A 24,851-nucleotide genomic window follows, 5' to 3' on the forward strand; every position below is an offset into this window, starting at 1 on the left:
CTTTGGTTTATATATTTCTCGAAACAGAAATATAGACATTAAAGATATTGACACAAATTATTAGTGTTTATATACTATATTTGATAAATATTAAACAGACACAATAAAATTAGAAAAAGTTCATATTATTCTTATAAAAAAAAGGGTAAAGTATATTTTTTGTCCCTGAAGTTTATTAAAAGTTTCAAAAATACCCCTAAATATTAATTTGTTTCAATTTTATCCTTAATATTTCCGATTTGCATCAATTTTATCCTTATCTTCAAAATTTTTGGTCAAACTATGGTCAACATTAATTTTTTCCAATAACACCCTCCAAATCCTATTCTCTTTCATCATCATCCCCAAACTCACTCAGCAACATTCCCATCCCTCACTCCCTCTCCGATTGTCTCTTCTACCGTGTAGTCTACCTCCAGAAGAACTCCCTCTCCAGCCACCTCCCTCCGCCGCTCCTCAACCTCACCAACCTAACCTCGCCAACCTCCAACTACTCAACCTTGCTCACAACCTCCTCTCCGGCACGCTCTACCCCCTCCCTCCTTTCCCCTTCTTTCTTCTTCTTTCTTTTTCCTCCATCCTCCTCCGCCACTGTTTCCCCCCGCGCCACCACACGACGCCGCCACCGTCCAACCGCACCCCCCTTCAACCAGCAACACTACCCCTTTCCCCCCTCCCTTCCCATACCCCCATCACTCCTTCCTTCCCCCTGCCGAACAGCCGCACCGCTGTGCCCACCACCGCCAGCTGCCATGCTTACCACCTCCCAACATGATTTCAATGAAGATGATAAAGGTAGAATCTTTTTGTTGAAATCTTTGAGACCATGCTTGAAGATACGGTACCCACAAAGAAGAGAAAGTAATTGAGAATCAGAAGGGACATGTACCTCTTATTTGTTATGGAGTTTTGATCTGTTGTTGCATGGAGCTGTTGTTGTGTTTTGTTATTGTTGATGTTGCTGTTGCCCTTTTTTATTTTGCTTCTTCTTCTTAAATGTTGATGGATTTGATTTCAAGTGCTTCATAGCACTTGTTGGTTGGAGCCATGGTCAGGGATTGGTGGTGGAATGCTGGGTCTTGTAATGGAGTCTTCTCCATGAAAGAGAGAAGGAGGTTATGATATACATCACTTGCGGTGGCCGGAGTTGGGACACAAACGGCGGCAGGAATGTTAGGGAGGAGTTGTTCTTGATGATGATGAAAGAGAATAGGGTTTGGGGGGTGTTATTGGAAAAAATTAATTTTGACTATAGTTTGACCAAAAATTTTGAAGATAAGGATAAAATTGATGCAAATCGAAAACATTAAGGATAAAATTGAAACAAATTAAAACTTAGGGGTATTTTTGAAACTTTTAGTAAACTTCAGGGACAAAAAATATACTTTACCCTAAAAAAAATTATCTACCATTGCTACTACTATCATTCACTTTCTCCACCATTATAGATTCATCATCACACACAATTTACCACAAATCAATTAGCAAAAATTTTACAAGAATCAACAAGAATTTTTATTTTTCAATAGAAAAACAAAAAGAGAATCAACAAAAATTTTTATTTTTCAACAGAAAAAACAAAAAGAGAGGAGAAGGTAACTGAAGAGCAAATTGTGAAAAGAGAAGAACCAAGGTAGAGGAAGAGGCGACAATGGCAAACTTGAAGAGGAAGGAGAGGCGGCTGTGGGCATCGCGAAGAGGGAGGAAAGGCGACAGCTGCAAATCTGGACGAAGGAGACATAGCGGCGACGGTGGATCTGAACGAAGGAGGAGACGAGTGGCGGCGCACGAATCTGGACGGAGGAAGAGACACAGGCCTGGATCTGGACGAAGTGGGAGACGCAGTGGCACGCGGATCTAGGCAAAGGGGGATACGCGGCAGCGGCGGCGAATTTGGACGAGGAGATGCAACGCTGACGGCGAATCTAGACGCCGGGATGCGACGGTGGAAGGTGGGAGGAGGGAGGAAGGAGAATGGCCACGGTAGATGGAGAAGGAAAAAAGAGAAAAAAGAATTAATATTAAGAAATTAATAAGGGGTAAATGAGTAAAAAATTGTCTCTAATTGATTGTGTCTCTATTAGGGGTGTTCATGGTGCGGTTTGGTTCGGTTTTAAGGGAAAAGTCATCCGATCCGAACGCTTAATTTATGTGCGATGCGGTTTGGATTGGATGAAATTTTTTTAGAAATCCGATACGATCTGATCTGATCCGTTCCGATTACAAGCGATTTGGATCGGTTTGGATTTGCGGTTTTTCAAATAAAAAAATTAAATACATATAACAAGTCTCAACATTAAATTTTAAATAATCAACAATGACATAACAAGTTTTAACAATATCTTAAAAAACTAACGATAACATAACAATAGAAATAAAACTATAGGTTAGTTAAAATAAATAAATAAATAACATTTTGAACATAAAATATTTATTAAATAATAATAATACATGAATAATAGAAAAATGTATAACAAATTGAACATGTTATAAGTATAATTGTAAATATAATAATAAAATAATAATATTATAGCACATTGTGCGGTTTGGATTGGATTGGATCGGTTATGAAAAGTAGATCCGAAATCCGATCCAATCCAGCAGTTTGTAAAAAATAGAATCTAATTAAATCCGAATTAGTGCGATTTTAATCAATTTTCGGTTTGGATCGGATTGGATGAGCGGTTTAATTTGGATCGGTTTGGATTTGAACACCCCTAGTCTCTATGTCTCATTATTTTGGAAGTACGCTAAATACATGTCTTTGAAACCAAACGCTGCCTTGGGGGAGATAGGACAATGAGACAAAAACACAGAGACACAAAATCGTATTTAACAGAAGAGACATAAACAGAGACAAAGACAATGTATCTAGAGACACTGAATTAATATATTTTATGTCCATACTAACAGAAAAGATACGAAGACACTAACAACCACTTTTTTATTTTACATATTGTGGAGAAGATGGTGTATAACACAGTTATGGGCATCCATGGTACTTCACGTAGATGTGACGACTGCGATGAAGAAATCAAACGGTCCGATTTGACGCCAGTAATCGGACAGCCCGATTAGGGGCTGGGAAGGTACACAAATCGGACCGTCCGATTTGTGCCCCCAGCCATGTGTCGCGCATGCAAGTGTCCCCCCACCAAGATGTATACATGCCTTTACTGATTGAATGCCCCCATTCCCTTTCACTTTCAAGCAGCAACGAAAATCTCTTCTCCTCCAACCCCACCACCAGCTTCATTCTTTCATGGCCCTCCATTGATGAAGCTTTGAATTAAAAAAAATTGGACCACTCTTTTTTAGCAATGCCTAGAAGAAGAAGAATAAAAGATGTCAATCGTCTGGAGCTCCACATTGTTAATTATCTTGATAATCCTAACTATGTAAGTTTTTATTTTAAAAAATTTTATTTTAATTAAAATAATAATTATAATGTTAGAGATTAGTAGTTTATTATGATGATAATGTTAGAAATTAATGTAGTAATAATTTTTAAATATTTTAATCTGATTAAAATAATTTTAGAAATTAGTAATATTAGATTATAATGCAGAAATTAGGCATTAGTGTAATAACATTATTTAGAAGGAAGGATTATGGTACATTATGATAATAAATTAATTATTCTTTTTAATAGAACAATTGTAATAATAATAATAATACTGTTATTAAAAATAGAGATATGATAAATAAAATAATTAATATTAATTATTATTAATGAATTTATTGGAATAATAATAATAATAATAATAATAATAATAATAATAATAATAATAATAATAATAATAATAATTATTGTTATTTACTACTGATGGTTTAATTATTATTAGAATACAGCACTAATATTAAGATTGGTAGTATGTGTGATAATAAATAATTTAATTAGTATTAATTGTTAGTAATAAATAATTTTTTTGTAGTAATAATATTTTTTATTAAGCTTTTGTAGGATAGTAAAATAAATATTATGAATTAAAAATTATTAAATTAATTATTTTTGTTATAAGTATAACATAAATATTTAATAAAGGATTAATGATTGATTTATTATTGTATGTATGTTGTTAGAATAGAATTGAATGGTTACTTGAGTATTAGTATATAATATAATAGTTATTTATTTAGCAGTATTGTTATTAATATTATTTTTATTGATTGTGGATATGTGTTACTGGTTATTTGATAATGAAAATTTGATTCTGTTAAATTTAATTTGTTAATTAATTAATATTATGTTTGTGTTTAGGGTTCTAGAATGTTGCAATGTGACCACTACATGCCGCCGGATCGATACAATCCAATAGTGGAGGGGTATTATTTACGGGACACCGGTTTTTATCATGTTTCACAGATTGGAGTTGTCCAACGTCAGTTGGCATTGGTTAATGCTCTGATCGAGAGATGCGTCCTGAGACTCATACATTCTATTTTCCGGTTGGTGAGTGTGCCGTGATACTAGAGGATGTGGCATTAATTCTTGGTCTTCCGACGAATGGTTTGCCAGTTACGGGACCGACACTGAGTAGTTATGAGGCGTTAGAGGCTGAATGCTTGGATCAGTTTGGTGTTGCACCTAGGAAGGCAGACTGCAGGGAAAGTTTCATCAAGTTGACGTGGTTTCGAGCATTGAAAGATCGATTAATGTTGGTTGATGATATCCAGATTCAGAGGTACGTGAAGTGCCACATAATGTTATTGTTTGGGACCATTATGTTTGGAGATAAGTCTGAAGCAGGGGTGCACTGGAAGTTTCTGCCGTTACTCCGTAACTTTGCCGGGATCATACAATTCAGTTGGGGATCGGCATGCCTGGCACACCTGTATAGAGCGTTGTGTAGGGCAACTTGTGTCGACTGTAAGGAGATTGATGGTTCGCTGACACTCTTGCTTGCCTGGGCTTGGATCCGTCTACCATTCATTGCGCCGATTCCTAGCAATCCACGAATCTTTCCGATTGCAAATAGATAAATTTAATTACTAAATGTTTTGAAATAGTGTATTTTAAATTGTATTGATAAATGTAAATTAACGAATTGTCTGATGTCAAGTGGCATAACTGGGAGCGTGAGAATCGGCCTTACAGATTTCGTACCCTTGATCACTTTAAGAGAGATCTGGATGTTCTGCAAGAAGGACAGGTTTGTTGTAATAAATAAGTAGTTATTTTCGTTTAACCGTATTATTATTCAGTGTGTAATCCTCGGTTACTTGCATAATGTGTGCAGTTTGTTTGGGAGCCTTATGCAATTGGTCGGACCGATCCAGACGTGATTCCTCCTGACATCCGTCAGCATTTGGCTATTTGGAGTGCCACAGTTCCACTTATATCTTTTGAATGTATTGAGTGACATGCATCTGATAGACTGAGGAGGCAATTTGGCTTGACTCAGGGCATTCCTCATCAAGAGCGTGACCTAGGTGAAGCACACGGCGAAGTTCTGACAGGTCCGAAGAATCAAGATTGGTCTGGAACCCACTCATTCTGGGTTATGCATTAGATGAATCGGTATAGTCATGTTCTTGTCGAGCACACGGTGCCCTCACAGCATCAGGAAGATATCTACTTGCATTGGTACCAAAGTACATATGGTGACCACTTGCATCTGTCAGAGATCGAACCACAAGAGAATCAGCACGGTAATCCTATGTATAATTAGGAGAATCAACAAGTACAACCATCACCACCGCAACCACCACCGCCCCCTCACAAACACAGGCACAACAAGAGCCTGAGCAGTTCACTCCATACATTCCTGACACGTATTCTGCGGATTACTTGACACCACCAGTACATCAGCAGTACTGGAGTGTTCCGCACCAAAAATCAGGTGAACAGGGTTCGTTTAGCCAGCTGCTTGAATTCATGGCTCCTGTGTCAGGTTACTCATATCCAGCTTACGGAGACATTCCCACCGACCAGAGGGCCCAACCGAGTGGGATTGCTCCAGGTAGATTGTCATTGGATACGAGACCTCGACAGCTCACTTCCTCTGGTACTTCCGAAGGTAGACTTTCTGTTGACTCAAGTATGAGTGATGATGCCACGAAGGGGATCATACAGAGCGAAAATTCACGTCGTGTTCCGATGGGTCTAATTCTGGAGAGCTACCAGCCAGTTGATGAGGACAATGATGACTTTCTGGTTGACCATCCAGATGGTGATGAGGATACGGATGAGGATGAGGATGAAGACGACGATGAGGATGAGGAGGCTGGTGAGGATGATGATGATGGGGGTGATGGTCCGGATGATGGTTCAGCGCCTACTGTAGGTAAAAAAATTTGTTGGTTAGACTGGTTTGATTTGATTTGATTGGTTAGTTATGGAATTAGTTGTGTTGATAAGATTTGATTAGGGTATTTGATTAGTCGGTTATCAAATTAATTGATTTGATTAGTTGTTTATTGAATTAGTTGGTTATTGATTATTTGAGTTGATTAATTGATTTGATTAGTTGGTTATTGAATGTTTTCATAGGTAAAACCACTAGCGAAAAAGAAAAAGGATACAACCTTAGAGCTGACCCCCCTCGTCGGAGCGCTAGTCGGTATACTGGTGCGGTATTTGTAACCCACTAACTTACCGGCAAGTGCACCGTACCGGGTCGTACCAAGTAATACCTTACGTGAGTAAGGGTCGATCCCACGAGGATTAATGGATTAAGCAACAATAGTATTTGATAGGCTTAGTTAGACAAACAGAAAAGAGTAATTGAGAGTTCAAAAGCATTAAACAATAAAGAAGAGTTTGAAGACAGGCGGGTGAATAGGTGAGGAATAAAATATTGAGAAAGCAGTTAAGGCTTCAGAGTTATCTATTTTTTGGATTGACTTTTTTTATGAACTAATTTTAATCATGTAAGATTTAATTCATGGCAAACTATTTGTGACTAGACCCTAATTCCTTAGACCTTCCTAGTCTCCTCTAAAATTCATCAACTGACAATTCCTTGGTCAATTAATTCCAATTAGAGGGTGATGATCAAATTCTAGTTTATATGCCACAAGAATCCTAATTATCCAAAAATAAAGGGATTATATGTCACGTATCCCGTTAAATACAAACAATTAGAAATTCAGGATAATATATTTTCAAGCTATTGTTCAAGTAAAGAGTTTTTCCAAGTTATACAAGAACTCAAATAGAACATGGGTCATACTTCCGTTCCACCCAAATTCATAAAATAAAGAACAAAAACAATTATTGAAATATAAATCAAAACATGAATTAAAATAGAAAAATAATATTATCAATCCATACAATAGACAGAGCTCCTAACCTTAACAATGGAGGATTAGTTGCTCATGGAATATGGAATGTAAATTTGTATGGAATAATGTTGTGGAATGTTCTAGAACCACCCTATTGGGATCCCTTTTATAACTAATCCTAATAATTTAAAAATTAAATTTCTAAAATTAAAATTAAAATAATATCTTTTCCTCTAATAAGATTTGAATTTAAATTCGAATTAATTAACAAGTCTTCAGCTGATGGGTTGGGAACCACTTGATTTGTCCCTTCTGCAGCTTCTAATCTGTGATTTCTGGGCTAAGAACTGGGTCAAAACATCCCAGAAATCGCCCCCAGCGTCTTTCTGCGTTTTTTGCACGTGGCGCATGTCACACGTACGCGTCGGTCACGCGCACGCGTCGATGGTCCTTTTTCGCGAGTCACGCAGACGCGTCGGTCACGCGTTCGCGTCATTTGTGCAGATTCCAGTCCACGCGTTCGCGTCAGGCACGTGATTGCGTCATTGCGATTTCCTCCATTCCGCGCGGTCGCGTGAGCCATGTGTCCGCGTCGGTATTCGCTGGTCATCTCCTTGGTTTCTTCTCTTTCTCTGTAGAAACTTCATCAAATCTATCCGAATGCTACCTAAAATGAATAAAATTGCACAAAACTTAAAATAGCATCCATAGTGGCTAAAATATAATTAATTCTTAATTAAACTCAACAAGTTAGATGCAAATTCACTAGGAAAAGATAGGAAAGATGCTCACGCATCACAACACCAAACTTAAACTGTTGCTTGTCCTCAAGCAACCAAAAACTAATATAAGCTTAGGATGTGAATTTGCATGAGAATGAGAGTTCGATTATGCTCATGTCTCTTCTTATAGTGGGGTTTACAACTGCAATCCTGAATAGTTTTCACATCTCACTTTATCCTTTGAAGTTCAGAATGATTGGCATCCATAGGAACTCAAAATCCAGATAGTATTATTGATTCTCCTAGTTTAGTATGTTGATTCTTGAATACAGCTACTTTATGAGTCTTGGCCATGACCCTAAGCATTTTGTTTTCCAGTATTACCAGCGGATACATAAATGCCACAGACACATTACTGGGTGAACCTTTTCAGATTGTGACTCAGCTTTGCTGGAGTCCCCAGTTAGAGGTGCCCAGAGTTCTTAAGCACACTTTTTTTGCTTTGGATCACGACTTTAACCGCTCAGTCTCAAGCTTTTCACTTGACACCTTCACGCCACAAGCACATGGTTAGGGACAATTTGATTTAGCCGCTTAGGCCAGGATTTTATTCCTTTCGGCCCTCCTATCCATTAATGCTCAAAGCCTTGGATCCTTTTTACCCTTGCCTTTTAGTTAAAAGGGTTATTGGCTTTTTCTGCTTGCTTTTTCTTTTTTCTTTTTTCTTTTTTTTTTCTTTCTTTTTCTTTATTTTATTATTATTATTTTTTATTTTTTTCGCAAGCTTTGTGTTTTTCACTGCTTTTTCTTGCTTCAAGAATCAATTTTATGATTTTTCAGATTATCAATAACATTTCTCTTTTTCATCATTCTTTCAAGAGCCAACAATTTTAACATTCATAAACTTCACTATAAAAAATATGCACTATTCAAGCATTCATTCAAAATCACAGAAAATACTACCACATCTAAGTAAATGAGACTACTCTAAAAATTAAATTCAAATTCTCATGCACTACATCTGTTCTTCTTTCTTTTTGATTTCAAGCTTAGTGGGCAATACATGAGACATCTTTCAGAATTAAAGTACTTAACAGAAAAATTAAACTATAACCTATGAATCTACTAATAAAGGATCATGCAGCAACAAAGCAAACTAGCAGAAAACCGGAACATACATAATAAAAGCGGGAAGGAAAAGAATGAAAGGAACTAAACCACCTTAGTTATCTGAGCGGTCATTTTATTCTTCAGGTTGTGCTCCTTTGTGAAGATGATTCGCCTCCCTTTTGGTGCCACAGGAATAAACAGAAAACCCTTAAGCGAAGCGTCAACACCAAACTTAAAGGTTTGCTTGTCCTCAAGCAAAGAAGAACTGAAAATAGAAGGAGACAAATATTATTATGAAAGAAAAAGGAAAGGATAAAAGAACAAGAGAGAATAGGGATTGGGAGAGAGAGAGAGAAAGAAAATTGGGCGGCGCAAACGACGCGTTCGCGTACAGCACGCGATCGCGTACGTCGCGCATTCTTCATAATGACGCGTTAGCATTAGGCACGCGTCCGCGTGCCCTGGATTTTGTGCGATTCGCGCGAAGCCAGCTGCGCGCCCGCGTGACTTTCTGTTTGCATGGCTTGGGAGTTGGGAGCCAAATTTTCATACGACGCGTTCGCGTCATGCACGCGCACGCGTGGATGGCCATTTATGCAAATGACGCGGACGCGTCGGTCATGCGTTCGCGTGGGCAATTTTGTGCTTTTAGCATACTTCCAGCCCCAAGCCAGCAAAACTCTCTGTCCAGACACCTTTTATGTCGATTTTTCGGGTCACGCGTCCGCGTGGGTGACGTGGACGTGTGAAGTGCCAAAATCATGAGTGAGGCGCATGTGTGGGGTACGCGTCCGCGTGGGCTTGTTCGTGCGAAAGGCTTCAGGCCGGCGCCACTCCCGCGCAACTCTTTGTAACTTTTTTTTTAGGCTCCTGTTCTAAAATAGCTGCATGATCAGAAAATTAGTAAGAACTTAATAAAAATCAAATAAGTAAGAAAACTACTACTACGAAAAAATAACGAAGGATACGAAATTATCGGGTTGCCTCCTGACAAGCACTTCTTTAACGTCACTGGCTTGACGGTCAGCTCTGCTAGTTCAGCAGATGAGTGGACCTCTGGCAATCAATCTCGCCTCCAAGATAGTGCTTCAACCTCTGGCCATTCACTGTAAATTTCCTGTCAGAATTTTCTTCTTGTATTTCCACATGACCGTACGGTGAAGCTCTGGTAACCACAAATGGTCCTGACCACCGGGATTTCAGCTTTCCGGAAAAGAATTTGAGCCTTCAATTGTATAGAAGCACTCTCTGTCCTGGCTCAAAGACTCTGATGGCTATCTTCTTGTCATGCAATAACTTAGTTCTCTCCTTATAGAGATTGGCATTCTCATAGGCTGAGTATCTGAATTCATCAAGCTCATTCAACTGAAGCATTCGCTTAATTCCTGCAGCTTCTGAATTAAGGTTCAGGTACCTGATTGTCCAGTAAGCTTTATGCTTCAATTCGACTGGCAAGTGACAGGCTTTGCCATAGACCAACTGATAAGGGGATATGCCAATAGGAGTCTTGTACGCTGTCCGGTATGTCCAGAGAGCATCATCAAGCTTCCTAGACTAGTCCTTTCTTGAAATACTGACAGTTTTCTCTAAAATTCTCTTTAAGTTCCCTGTTGGAAACTTCAACCTGTCCACTTGTCTAAGGGTGATAGGGGTTGCAACTTTATGACGGACTCCATATCTACGCAGAAGAGAGTCCAACTGTCTGTTACAGAAGTGACTTCCTCCATCACTAATGAGTGTCCTTGGGACACCAAACCGGCTAAAGATATATCTCTGAAGAAAGCTCATTACCACCTTGGCATCATTGGTGGGCAAAGCCACAGCTTCCACCCACTTGGACACATAGTCGACTGCCACTAGAATATAGTTGTTTGAATGTGAGGGTGGGAAAGGTCCCATGAAATCAATACCCCACACATCAATCAACTCAACCTCAAGAATCCCCTGCTGTGGCATTTCATGGTTGGCAGGGAGATTCGTGGCTTTTTCACATCTGTCACAGTGCTTTACAAATGCTCTTGAGTCTCTGAAGAGAGTCGGCCAGTAAAACCCACTCTGAAGAACCTTTGTAGCTGTCCTTTCACCACCAAAGTGGCCTCCATACTCAGAACCATGACAGTGCCAAAGAATCTGTTGTTTTTCTTCATCTGGGACACACCTCCGGATAATTCCATCTGAACACCTTTTAAAAAGATATGGTTCCTCCCAAATGTAGTACTTTGCATTAGTCAATAGCTTCTTTACTTGTTGCCTACTGTACTCCCTTGGGATAAAATTCATGGCCTTATAATTTGTAATGTCTGCAAACCATGGAGCCTGCTGAATGAGGAACAATTGCTCATCCGAAAATGTCTCAGTTACAGCTGTGGGTGGTTGCACTCCTGCTTCAGGCTCAATTCTGGAGAGATGGTCGGCTACTTGATTTTTTGACCATTTCCTGTCTTTTATCTCAATATCAAACTCCTGAAGGAGCAACACCCATCTGATTAATCTTGGTTTAGAATCCTGCTTGGTTAGAAGGTACTTCAAAGCAGCATGGTCAGTATAAACAATAACCTTAGAACCAAGTAAATAAGACCTAAACTTATCAACAGCATACACAACAGCTAATAATTTCTTTTTTGTAGTTGTGTAATTCTTTTGAGCATCATTTAACACACGACTGGCATAATAAATGACATGTACAAGTTTACCATGCCTCTGTCCTAAAACAGCTCCTATAGCAAAATCACTAGCATCACACATTAATTCAAATGGTAAATCCCAGTCAGGGGGAGCTATAATGGGAGCAGAGGTAAGGTTTGCTTTCAGAGTTTCAAAAGCATGCAGACAATCAGAATCAAAGACAAAAATAACATCAACAACCAACAGGTTGCTCAATGGTTTAGCAATTTTAGAAAAATCCTTTATAAATCTTCTATAAAACTTTGCATGACCCAAGAAACTCCTGATTGCCTTAATATTGGTTGGTGGTGGTAATTTTTCAATTACCTCCACCTTTGCTCTGTCAACCTCAATCCCCTTACTTGAAATCCGGTGTCCAAGAACAATGCCTTCTATAACCATAAAATGGCATTTTTCCCAATTTAAAACAAGGTTTGATTCTTGACACCGTTTCAAGACAAGAGATAAATATTTAAGATAGGATTCAAAAGAATTAACAAAAACATAAAAGTCATCCATAAATATTTCAATAAACTTTTCAACCATATCAGAAAAAATTGAAAGCATACACCTCTGAAAAGTTGCTGGAGCATTGCAAAGTTCAAATGGCATTCTCCTGTAGGCAAATACTCCAAAGGGGCATGTGAATGCTGTCTTCTCTTGATCTTGAGGGTCCACTGCAATTTAATTATATCCAGAATATCCATCTAGAAAACAATAAAAAGCATGACCAGCTAACCTCTCAAGCATCTGATCAATGAAAGGCAGGGGGAAATGATCCTTCCTTGTAGCAGTGTTGAGCCTCCTGTAGTCTATGTACATTCTCCATCCTGTGACTGTTCTTGTAGGAATAAGCTCATTCTTTTCATTCTTGATCACTGTCATCCCTCCTTTCTTGGGAACTACCTGCACAGGACTTACCCAAGGACTGTCAGAAATAGGGTAAATAATACATGCTTCCCATAATTTCATTACCTCTTTTTGGACCACCTCTTTCATAGTTGGATTGAGTCTCCTTTGTGGTTGCACAACTGGTTTGGCATCATCTTCAAGGAGGATTTTATGCATACACTTGGTTGGACTAATCCATTTCAAGTCACTAATGGTCCACCCAAGAGCTGTTTTATGGCTCTTGAGCACTGAAACAAGCGCCTCTTCCTCTTCAAGCTTCAGGGAAAAGCTAATAATTACTGGATATGAATTATTTCCACCCAAGAACACATATTTCAGAGAAGGGGGTAAGGGTTTGAGCTCAAGCTTGGGGGCTTTCTCCTCCTTGATTGGCGTGTTCATTAGCTCCTTTTGGGGTGGTGAATCGTCAACTTTAACTAATTCACACTCAGAAATAGGATCCAGAACATCATTAAGTACCTCAGTTTCCAGTACTTCTTGAACAAGTGGTTCAATAACATCTATTTTCATACACCCCTCAGAATCATTGGGGTGTTTGAGGGCTTCAAAAACATTTAGACCACCTGTTCTTCATTGACCCTCAGGGTTAATTCACCCTTTTGCACATCAATCAGAGCTCTACCTGTAGCTAAAAATGGTCTAACAAGTATAATAGAGGGTTTTACTTTCTCTTCCATGTCTAATATAACAAAATCAACAGGGAAAATAAATGGTCCTACTTTAACAAGTAAATCTTCAACCACACCCACAGGTAATTTAATAGAAAGATCAGCAAGTTGAAGAGAAATACGAGTAGGTTTTACCTCCTCAATTTGAAGCTTTTTCATCACTGAAAGTGGCATGAGGTTGATGCTAGCTCCAAGATCACATAAAGCTCTCTGAATGCCGACTTCTCCAATGGTGCAAGGAATGACAAAGCTTCCTGGGTCTGGCATCTTCTCAGGAAGGGTGTGTTGAATAATAGCACTGCATTCCTTGGTTAACACCACGGTTTCTTGCTCCTTCTAATTCCTCTTGTGGGTCAACAACTCTTTCATAAATTTAGCATAGAGAGGCATTTGCTCCAGAGCATCTACAAAAGGAATATTGATCTGCAACTTCTTGAAGACATCTAAAAATTTAGAGAATTGCTTTTCTTTGGACACCTTCTGAAGCCTCTGAGGATATGGCATTTTTGGCTTGTATTCAGGGGCCTTTGGTAAGGTGGGATAAGTGTCAAGAGAGTCAGGAAACGGGTTGACTGCATGCTTAGGAAAGCCGTGCTCTACTTCTTCCTTATTCTCCTCTGGAGTTTCTTTTTCAACTAGATCTTCATTGACCTTGGTCTCAGAACCAGCTACCTTACCACTTCTCAATTGAATAGCCTTGCAATCTTCTCTTGGGTTCACCACTGTATCACCAGGGAATGTATTTGAAGACCTTTCAGGTAATTGCTTGCTCATTTGACCTATTTGCACCTCCAAGTTTCTAATGGAGGCTCTGGTCTCTTGCATGAAGCTCATCATCATCATCTCCCAATTAGAATCTTCTTGGGATTTAGAATTTGCCTGCTGAGGTGGTTGTTGTTGCTGAGACTGAAATTGGCAGTTATTATAGTTGTTCTGTTGAAAACCGCCCTGAGAACTATTGTTGAAATTCTGAGGTCTCTGAGGTTGATCTCTCCACCCAAAATTTGGGTGATTTCTCCACCCCTGATTGTATGTCTTGGAATAGGGATCATTGTTGGGATTCCTCGGACCACTCCCCATGTAATTCACCTGTTCAGAAGAGGGTTGAGCATAATCATAATTATCATTTTGCATAAAGTTACCTACCATGTCATAGGAGACTTCCTGTGGTGGATTTTGGGTGTTGATAGCTGAGACTTGCATGCCACCCATATGTTGAGTAAGTAGATTTATTTGCTGAGACATCAGCTTGTTCTGAGCAAGAAGAGCATTAACAGCTTCTACTTCCAACACGCCTCTCTTCTGGGGGATCTCAGAGTTCACAGGATTCCTGTTAGATGAGAATAAATATTGGTTGCTTGCAACCAATTCAATCAGCTCAATAGTCTCCTTTGGTGTCTTCTTCTTGTGCAATGAACCGCCTGCAGAAGTATCTAAGCTCAACTTGGACACCTCACCCAAGCCTTCATAGAAGATATCTAGTTGGGTCCATTTGGAGAACATGTCCGGAGGGTATTGCCTAGTCAGTAGCTTGTATCTCTCCCAGGCTTCATAAAGTGTTTCTCCCTCCTTTTGTCTGAAGGTCTGAACCTCTAACCTAAGCTTAGTCAGCTTCTTTGGTGGGAAAAATTTAGTGAGAAACTCTGTAACAACCTTGTCCCAAGTATTCAGACTATCCTTTGGTTGTGAATCTAGCCATAGCTTTGCTTTATCCCTCAGAGCAAACGGGAAAAGCATGAGTTTGTACACCTCTGGGTTAACTCCATTTGTCTTCACAGTATCACATATCTGTAGAAAATCAGATATAAATTGATTCGGGTCTTCGTGAGGAAGACCATGATACTGGCAATTTTGTTGTACCAGGGTGACCAATTGTGGCTTCAACTCAAAGTTGTTTGCAATTATAGGAGGCACCATAATGCTCTTTCCATAAAGATCTGCATAGGAGCAGAATAAGAGCCAAGCACTCTCCTCTGTTAATCATCCCTATTCGGATTTACCATATTGGCATTAGTGTTATTATTTGCCATAGTGGATTCTGCAGTCTTGCAAAGTCTTGCCTGTTGTAGAAGTCGCCTGAAAGTTCTTTCAGGTTCAGGATCAAAGTCTAAGAGATGTTCTTTGTCTCTGTTCCTGCGCATACACAAGCAGAAAACAAGAAAAAATAGGACTCTCTACGTCAGAGTGCAGAGAAGTTCTTGTGAGGTAACCTGTGTAAAATAATAAAATAAAAATTCGAAAATTTAAAAGGAAAAATAAACAGGAAAATTAAAATAAAATTAACCGGGTAACACCAAACTTAAATTCAAAAAAAAAATTTAGTGTTATTTTATTTATTTAAATATTTTATTATTATTTATTATTTTTTTTAAATAATAAAAATAAAATAAAAAAAAGTTACGGTATAAAGGGGATGGGGTAAATGAAAAAGAAAAGACAAAAAGAAAAAAAAATAATGTAAACGAAAAAAGAAGAAAAAAAGTAACGTAAAAAATGAAAAATAAAAATTAATAATAAAAAAATATAAAAAAAATTATCTAATCTAAGCAATCAAACAACGAATAGTTGTCAATCACAATCAATCTCCGGCAACGGCACCAAAAACTTGGTGCGGTATTTGTAACCCACTAACTTACCGGCAAGTGCACCGGGTCATACCAAGTAATACCTTACGTGAGTAAGGGTCGATCCCACGAGGATTGATGGATTAAGCAACAATAGTATTTGAAAGGCTTAGTTAGACAAACAGAAAAGAGTAATTGAGAGTTCAAAAGCATTAAACAATAAAGAAGAGTTTGAAGACAGGCAGGTGAATAGGTGAGGAATAAAATATTGAGAAAGCAGTTAAGGCTTCAAAGTTATCTATTTTCTGGATTGACTTTTCTTATTAACTAATTGTAATCATGTAAGATTTAATTCATGGCAAATTATTTGTGACTAGACCCTAATTCCTTAGACCTTCCTAGTCTCCTCTAAAATTCATCAACTGCCAATTCCTTGGTCAATTAATTCCAATTAGAAGGTGATGATCAAATTCTAGTTTATATGCCACAAGAATCCTAATTATCCAAAAATAAAGGGATTATATGTCACGTATCCCGTTAAATACAAACAATTAGAAATTCAGGATAATATGTTTTCAAGCTATTGTTCAAGTAAAGAGCTTTTCCAAGTTATACAAGAACTCAAATAGAACATGGGTCATACTTCCGTTCCACCCAAATTCATAAAATAAAGAACGAAAACAATTATTGAAATATAAATCAAAACATGAATTAAAATAGAAAAATAATATTATCAATCCATACAATAGACAGAGCTCCTAACCTTAACAATGGAGGATTAGTTGCTCATGGAATATGAAATGTAAATTTGTATGGAATAATGTTGTGGAATGTTCTAGAACCACCATATTGGGATCCCTTTTATAATTAATCCTAATAATTTAAAAATCAAATTTCTAAAATTAAAATTAAAATAATATCTTTTCCTCTAATAAGATTTGAATTTAAATTCGAATTAATTAACAAGTTTTCAGCTGATGGGTTGGGGACCACTTGATTTGTCCCTTCTGCAGCTTCTAATCTGTGATTTATGGGCTAAGAACTGGGTCAAAACAGCCCAAAAATCGCCCCCAGCGTCTTTCTGCATTTTTTGCACGTGGCGCAGGTCACGCGCACGCGTCGATGGTCCTTTTTCGCGAGTCACGCGGACGCGTCGGTCACGCATTCGCGTCATTTGTGCAGATTTCAGTCCACGCGTTCGCGTCAGGCACGCGATCGGGTAATTGCGATTTCCTCCATTCCGCGCGGTCGTGTGAGCCATGCGTCCGCGTCGGTATTCGCTGGTCATCTCCTTGGTTTCTTCTCTTTCTTTGCAGAAACTTCATCAAATCCATCTGAATGCTACCTAAAATTAATAAAATTGCACAAAACTTAAAACAGCATCCATAGTGGCTAAAATATAATTAATTCTTAATTAAACTCAACAAGTTAGATGCAAATTCACTAGGAAAAGATAGGAAAGATGTTCACGCATCATATACTCCATCCGCTTTTAACCGGGTTGCAAAGAAATGCAAGAAATTAGTCAAAGATGTAAAATGGGCGAATGATATTGGACTTATTTATGTAGAATGTGTTAGACTTATTTATTTAGAATGTATTTGACTTATTTATGTATCATGTGTTGGACTTATGCATTTAGTGGACTTGTTTATGTAGAATGTGTTGGACTTATTTATGTATCATGTGTTGGACTTATGCATTTAATGAACTTATTTATGTGATCAAATATGCTACTTTACTTTTTATAAACACTCACATTAAATTTCCATTATATGAAAATCCTAAAGTCATACAATATATAAAATATTGAAAGTCATACACTAAATCTATTGGGTGGTCGCACCCGAATTACTTGTACCACCACGTTGACGACATCTACTATGGCTGTGGCCCTCGGCCCCGCATTACTTACATCGCCTAGGACTACGCAACATCCGAGTGTCCATCTCATTCAAGAAAGGGGTCATCCTTGGCCGACCTTTGGATACCCGTCTAAGGAATGGATTACCTACGAATCGAGGTCCATGATATACAGGCCATGTTGTGGCATTCCCGAGTGGCCTAAACCTAGCCTTGTATACTCGTCGAACCTGGTCCATCTTGTAGACATCATGTACATACAGTTGCCAATCCAGCCGTTGGTTTTGCACAACAAGCAAACACATGTCGATACGGAAGCCGGTCAACTTGGAATTCACCAGTCACACCGTTGTCGACGGAGGTCCACTGCATACTCCACACCACTGGGACACTCACGCACTTCAAATACCTCATTCTGTCGGTCAAAGCAACTAACTTGGATGTTACCCGCTGCCCGCTAATTTGCATGCAGTTTAGAGATTATAAGCTCAGAGAACACATTTTCTGCATTAATTCGAGCTTCAGCCTCGGTTCTTTTTCGGGTGAACAATTCATTAAGCCTATAAAACGTTGCCTTAACAAGTGCAGTGACTGGAAGATTGCGAGCCCCTTTCAGTACCGAGTTGATGCATTCCACTAGATTAGTTGTCATATAACCCCATCGATATCCCCATCAAATGCTAAAGCATACTGCTCACGTGGAATCCGATCCAACTAGTTGGTATAAGCCTCACCCCGCTCGCGTAAACGCTGATAACACATCTCGTACTCACGAACTGTTCGCGAGTATCCTGTCAATTAAAAAAAGACCCACCATAAAAAACGTTCATCATAATAACTGAGTTCAGGAGTAAATGTAATCGTAACTATCATATCGATGTTGACGATAAGCTTTTGCAGATACGGAGCCTTGAATTTTCTCAGAAAATTGGACTCTATAGGTCTGATGCAGAACATGTGGAATGCTCTGGGAGGAGACCAAGTTCCGTTACTACGAGCAATAGCAGACCTAATGGAATCGTGCCGATCGGAGATAAGGCCCACACCATCACGTGTCACAACATGCTGTCGCAAGTTACTAAGAAAAAAGTGCCAAGCCTCAGATGTCTCTCCCTCAACTATCGCAAATGCAATAGGCACGATGTTGTTGTTGCCATCCTATGATACTGCAACCAACAAACAACCCTGTATTTTCCATACAAATGAGTTCCGTCTACCTGCACTATTGGCTTGCAATGTCTGAATGCTCTAATACAAGGGTAATAACTCCAGAAGACTCGGTGTAGTACACGAATATTAGGAACCAAGTCATCTCCCTGATACGCAGGCATTGTTTCAAAATGAACGATTGTGGATGGCTCCTTGTGACACATGGCCTCAAACCATATCGGCAAGGCTTCGTACGAAGCTTCCCACCCCCCGAAAATTGACTCCACTGCATTCTGTTTTGCCAACCATGCTTTGCGATAACTTATGGTGTAGTTAAACTTTGCATGTACTTCCGCAATCACTGATTTCACCCTTATAGACGGGTCAACTTCTACCAATGGCTTTATTGCTTCTGCAACTGTGTTGGAATCCAGTTTCGAATGATCTTGAGAAATAGTGGCCCTAGTACAAGTGTGACTACCATTGTACCTCCTTATCTCCCAACAAAACTTTCTGGACATTTTGCTCACCCTAATCAGCCAATCACATCCTGCACCATACTGGGTGCATTTAGCATAGAATGCCGTCGGTTCTGACTTATGCACCCGATAATTTACACCTCTGCGGATTGTATAATCTTTCATCGCCTTAATTACTACCTCCCTAGAACTGAATTCCATTCCCACGGTAAATTCACCATCTGGCATAAGAGGAAGTTCTGCTACAATCACATCACAAATTTTAGAGTTGTCAGAACTAATAATCTAATAAACTAATAATCACAGAACAATGGAAAATGTAGTCAAAACCGAATCGGTGATCGAACCGATCAGGTCACTGAGTCATTAGTTCAACTGGTGCATCACTGGTTGAACCGATTTATCCGGTCTTATGTAAATAAAAACTAAAGCATAGTGAAAAATTTTCACTAACATTTCAAAAATATCTAGCTATTCTAAAACAATATGAAATAGGAACAATAGTATTTTGTTAATTTTACGGAGTTTGACCGGGTTTAACCGATCCGGGGTGCATTGGTTCGTTGCCTTGTGCGGTCTCATCATGGGACCTACCGGTCTACGATTTACTAATTTTTCAGTCAAACCAACCGGTCCAAATGGCCGGTCCGATTTTATCAACAATGACGGAAAATACTACATTTCTCAATCTACATGTTCACTTCATAATTAAACATTAAACAATTACTAATTATATGCTATATTTTGCCTATTTACCGTTGTCTTAACTATTTGTCCTAAACTCAAAACCCATGCACAAATCATACTTTAACAAATCTTAATTTAAATTGATGGCACACTTGCATTTATATATTGAGGAAACTCCGGTGCATGCATGGCCTTCAAATCCAATGACCGCATGAAACTCCGCTCCACAAACGACTGCTGGTTTGCTAGTGCATTTATCACATCCGCCACATCTGCCACTATAGCCTCGTCAACTTGATCTTCGTCTAAACCCGGATTAACAACCTCGTAATTACTTTCAAACTCTTCTTCACTATCACTATTGTAATCTTCCAATTCAATATCTCGGTCCGCTGCAAATTGCTCGAACTCGATATACAGTTCGATGAACGATATTCACGACCGACTTTCAAGATACACTGAAAACATTTATTGCATGCTCGCTTAGTCACATATTTCGTTTGAAATTACACAAACCCACCAAAGACAGATATAGGATATCTGTACATAATACACGACACTCTTCTAGATATTTGAGAATCCATTTTCTCATAAATGACACCTTTTAATTTTTCAAACAGAGTGAATGGAATAATAATATCCAACGAATTTTCACACACAAATTTTATTCCTAATGTTTGTAATAAAATTTGGCCATGATAATACAATTTTAATCTTACTCTATCATCCATGATAAATTTACAAAGAAGAAGAGATCTGCAGAGAACAGGTTTAGAGACTTGTAACACCAAAGAAGAAAATGAAAAGGGCTAGTCAGCTTGAGTAGATATATATATATACCACACTCAAATCGGACCAACCGACCGCTTACATTGCCATTCAAATTTTTTTGAACTAAAAAATCAAACAGTCCGATTACTAAACAGCCCACCCAAAAAAATTTGAAATCCATGCAACAAATTGGGTGTTCTGCTAATTTTTTTTGAATGCAGACCTTAAATCGGCAAGTCCGATTTGGTTGGGCCAAAAAAAAATTCTTCCCCATGCAACAAATTGTACGACTTCTTTGCACCCAACATCCACCACGCACAAATCGGACTCTGATTTGTATCCCCTCACACCTACAAGAAATTGGATCGTCTGATTTCCCTCCGTCATCTAACCTCCATCACCTATAAACTCCATAACCAGGCGTTACACCAAACCATGCATCATATGCAAAAAAATTAGCCACTAACAACACAACTTATTTTTTATTTTTTCTTTCAAATTCTGATTAATTTTTTTTAATTATATTTTTTATTATTATATTTTTTATATCTTATTCTCATTTCTCGAAAACAATCGCACCCTATGTGCATGATTTGTTCATAAATGGTTCAACAGGTAGTGCTCAGCATTCTCGAACATATTGGGTAATGTGGGTAATGTGGCTAAACCGTGGCTGATAAAGAAAAACTTCTTCATTTGCATGTGACAATGATATAACATGGCCCTTCACATGTTTGAGCCTCTGTCTAAACTAATCATGGCGCCAACACATCTCAAATCTCAATCATTTATGAAAGATATTCTGTTTTCATTAGCCCAGATTTGAAGAATCCAATGAGAAAAACAATACCTGATCTCGAAAAAAACAAGATAAACAACCTCAGTTATAATCTTTGATGTCATTGACTTGTAGCAACACCAAGTAGGTTCTCCCTGAAAATACAGGGACTTGGGTACACTACAACCTCGGACAAGTTGGATTGAAAACATCATCGGCAGTGGAAACATTAAAAAATAGGATTTAGAAAAATAATAGTACCAAGTCAATTAACTCAAGTACCAGTGAAGGCAATTTGATTAGGATACTGCTAAATGGTTAATTCAAAATAGGAACATTAGTTTACAAAAGAAAGCCTCAGTTGAACCCATTGACGTCATATGAATGTAGCTTCACCAAGTAGGTTCTCCCTGTAAACAGGGTCTTGGCTCCACAACACCTCAAACAGTTGGGTTGAATCATCACAGGCCATGTTTGACACTCAATTAACATGCATTAACAGCAACTTAAAATATAATAAATGCAGAAAGGCTCAGAAATATAACAGCTTCATCAATCACGATTTTTCAGAAGCAGAACTGGCATTTGAAGCTGAATTATTATCCTCATAGCTGACCAGAAATACATCAAGCAGAAAACCCAAAATCAAATGTTACAGTTGCAATATATCAAACATATGGCTCATATCAAGAAATTCAACCAATAATTTTCCATTTATGCTTCATCGAGAAAACCCTCAGAAGCGCGGATAAAATGTAATCATTGCCAACAATTTGAAAGACAAAATAAATTTGAAAAAAAAAGATCAAAACTTGAAATCGATATCAGAGTGTGGCGGATATCTTTAGAGGCAAAAACATTGAAAAAGCTAAACCCCCACGTGAAAAAACCCGCCGAATTTCAATCTATGCCTCTATGACTAGCTCCATTTTCATTTCAACGATTCGAAAGCAAGCTAAAGGTGTAGTGAGGCAAATTTAAAAACCTAATATCACATACGAACAAGTAAAATAAAAGTTAGAGTTGAAAAAGAGAGGATCTTGCCGATACTTTGACACAGATTGGCCGTGGAAGATAAAAGAAACGAATCTGCAACACGAACGGCACCGATGTAGCACGTGCATCGGGGCATTCGCGTCATAACGAAAGCTCAGAGAAGCCCGGGAGGCATCGTGCAAAAGAAATTAAAGAACATGAGAAGAAGATCTGAGGGCCAAAGTGGCGTTTGGAGCAAGTGGTTGTGGCTGAGTTCAGATTGAAGAAACCCTAGAACGCTATGGATCGAGAGAATGTGAACGCTCATGTTTAAGTTATATAGCCGCACCAGAAACCCTAATCCCTTTCCACAGTCCACACCACCGCTTATGCCGTCATTAGAAAAATTCTCGTCATACCATACCAGAAAATATTAGTCTATTAATAAAATGTTTTTAAAAATTAAAAATAAAATTGATAACTATTCTGTAATGAAATTAATCTTTAATGCATTGTGAACGTTAATAAAAATAATTCTTAAATTTTTCATTTAAAAAAATTAATTAAGTATAAAAATTTAATTAAATAATTGAATATTGAACTCTCTTGTAATATCTAAATCATTTGTTTCATACGAAATTTAATTTTGAGATTAATAGTTAAATTTGTCTATAAAAGATCATATATTTTTTAGATTAATTATCAAAAAATTAAATTAGTCAAATTAATCTTGAAATTAGGGGTGTGCATGGGTTGGGTGAAACCGGGTTTGATGGGACCCAGATCCAACCCAAAATATATACGGGGACTATTTATTAGACTCGAATCCGGCCCTAGACTCGATGAAATCTATACATTTTCGGGCCACGATTATACCGGGTGAAAACTGGGCCGTTAACATTACATTACTTTGATACCTTCTTATAAGCTAGCATGTGAAAATATCCAAATTTTCAGGACTCCTACCATTATTTGACATGGTAAAATTCACTTAGAAAAATATAACAAGAACCAACTATTCTCTAAAATTAAAGCATAACCATAATCAATACTAATATTGTCTAATAACACCAAATATTTAAATCAATACAAATAACACAAAATATTAATTGTATATGATAACTGGGCCACCGGGCCGACTTCGGGTGATCCGAGCCATAACCCGGACCCGACCCGAAATAATGACCGGGTCTATTTTTTAGACCCTTACCCGGCCCTTGACCCGGTTAAATCAAACCAAAATAGCCCCTAAAGTGTTCGGGCCAGGCCGGGCCATGCACACCCCTACTTGAAATATAAAATATAAGTTAAATTATCTTTTCGTTAAATAAATCATGATGTGTTATGTTAAGTATCGTGTGGTATGATGATGTGGTAGATTAATACCACGTGTCATAAGATAATTGTTTGACGTGTCAGGTTAATAACACGTGGCATGCCAAGTGCTAGGTATTATCTAATTTTATTTAGAGTTAAATTAGTCCCTAAAAAATATAGAGTGAATACCCCATACGGTCCCGGACAATTACCTCGAAAGGACAACGAGACCCTCAAGAAAAAAAAATATCCAATCCGGCCCCTGGTCTTTTTTTTTGGGACTGATTAGCCCCTGTGCCAAAAAAAACAACATTGACTTTTTTTTTGCATAAGGGCCTCGTTGTCCTTTCGAAGTAATTGTTAGGAGTCGGATTGGGTTTTTTTTTTCAAGAGCCTCGTTGTTTTTCGAGGTAATTGTCAGGGGTTATTTTGGATTTTTCTCAAAAATATATTCGTAAATAATTTTCATCCCTAAAATTTTAAAAATTAATCAAATTCGAATATTTTTTATTTTTTACATAATATTAATTTTTTAATATTTTTAATACTACTAATTTTAATATATTTTTTAGACCATAATAAACAAATTTTTTTACATAAAATAATATGAAAAATTAAATTATTACAAAGTTATTTTATCATTTATATTTTAAAATTTTATATTTTAAAATTTTAGTTTTTTTAGTAAAATTTTTTTTAGATAACTTTATCAAACTATTATTAATTATATACTTAAAAGTTTAATTTGTTAAATCTCACTAAATAAATATAATATTTATTTTAAAATTTAAATTTTTTAGATTTTTTAAATTTATAATTTTATTATTTTTTAATTTATCTAATAAAATTTAATAATTGAAAAACCGAGTTATAGGATCACTTGAATCTTAATATCTTAATGTAATTTTTTTTAAATATTATTACTACTTAGTTAACACCATTTTTATATGTCTTTTCAATTGTTA

General features: G+C 37.7%; 1 long non-coding RNA gene and 5 other non-coding genes across 6 annotated transcripts; all 6 read right to left on the minus strand.

Annotated features, from left to right (window-relative positions):
• Window positions 1-21,693: 21,693 nt before the first annotated feature.
• LOC112774551 (small nucleolar RNA Z278) lies at window positions 21,694-21,813 on the minus strand. The gene has a single exon (XR_003189035.1). It is a non-coding gene; the product is annotated as a small nucleolar RNA Z278 (small nucleolar RNA).
• Window positions 21,814-21,836: 23 nt separating this feature from the next.
• Window positions 21,837-22,984, minus strand: LOC112772011 (uncharacterized). Its single transcript, XR_003187303.3, has 2 exons — window positions 22,645-22,984; window positions 21,837-22,205 (listed from the first exon to the last, which is right to left on the minus strand). It is a non-coding gene; the product is annotated as an uncharacterized lncRNA (long non-coding RNA).
• On the minus strand, window positions 21,949-22,063 carry LOC112774550 (small nucleolar RNA Z278). The gene has a single exon (XR_003189034.1). It is a non-coding gene; the product is annotated as a small nucleolar RNA Z278 (small nucleolar RNA).
• LOC112774547 (small nucleolar RNA Z223) lies at window positions 22,120-22,211 on the minus strand. The gene has a single exon (XR_003189031.1). It is a non-coding gene; the product is annotated as a small nucleolar RNA Z223 (small nucleolar RNA).
• LOC112774563 (small nucleolar RNA U36a) lies at window positions 22,272-22,362 on the minus strand. Its single transcript, XR_003189046.1, has one exon. It is a non-coding gene; the product is annotated as a small nucleolar RNA U36a (small nucleolar RNA).
• Window positions 22,630-22,772, minus strand: LOC112774565 (small nucleolar RNA snoR134). Its single transcript, XR_003189048.1, has one exon. It is a non-coding gene; the product is annotated as a small nucleolar RNA snoR134 (small nucleolar RNA).
• Window positions 22,985-24,851: the final 1,867 nt, after the last annotated feature.

This window comes from Arachis hypogaea, chromosome 18, assembly GCF_003086295.3.
Source record: "Arachis hypogaea cultivar Tifrunner chromosome 18, arahy.Tifrunner.gnm2.J5K5, whole genome shotgun sequence".
Classification (NCBI taxonomy): Eukaryota; Viridiplantae; Streptophyta; class Magnoliopsida; order Fabales; family Fabaceae; genus Arachis; species Arachis hypogaea.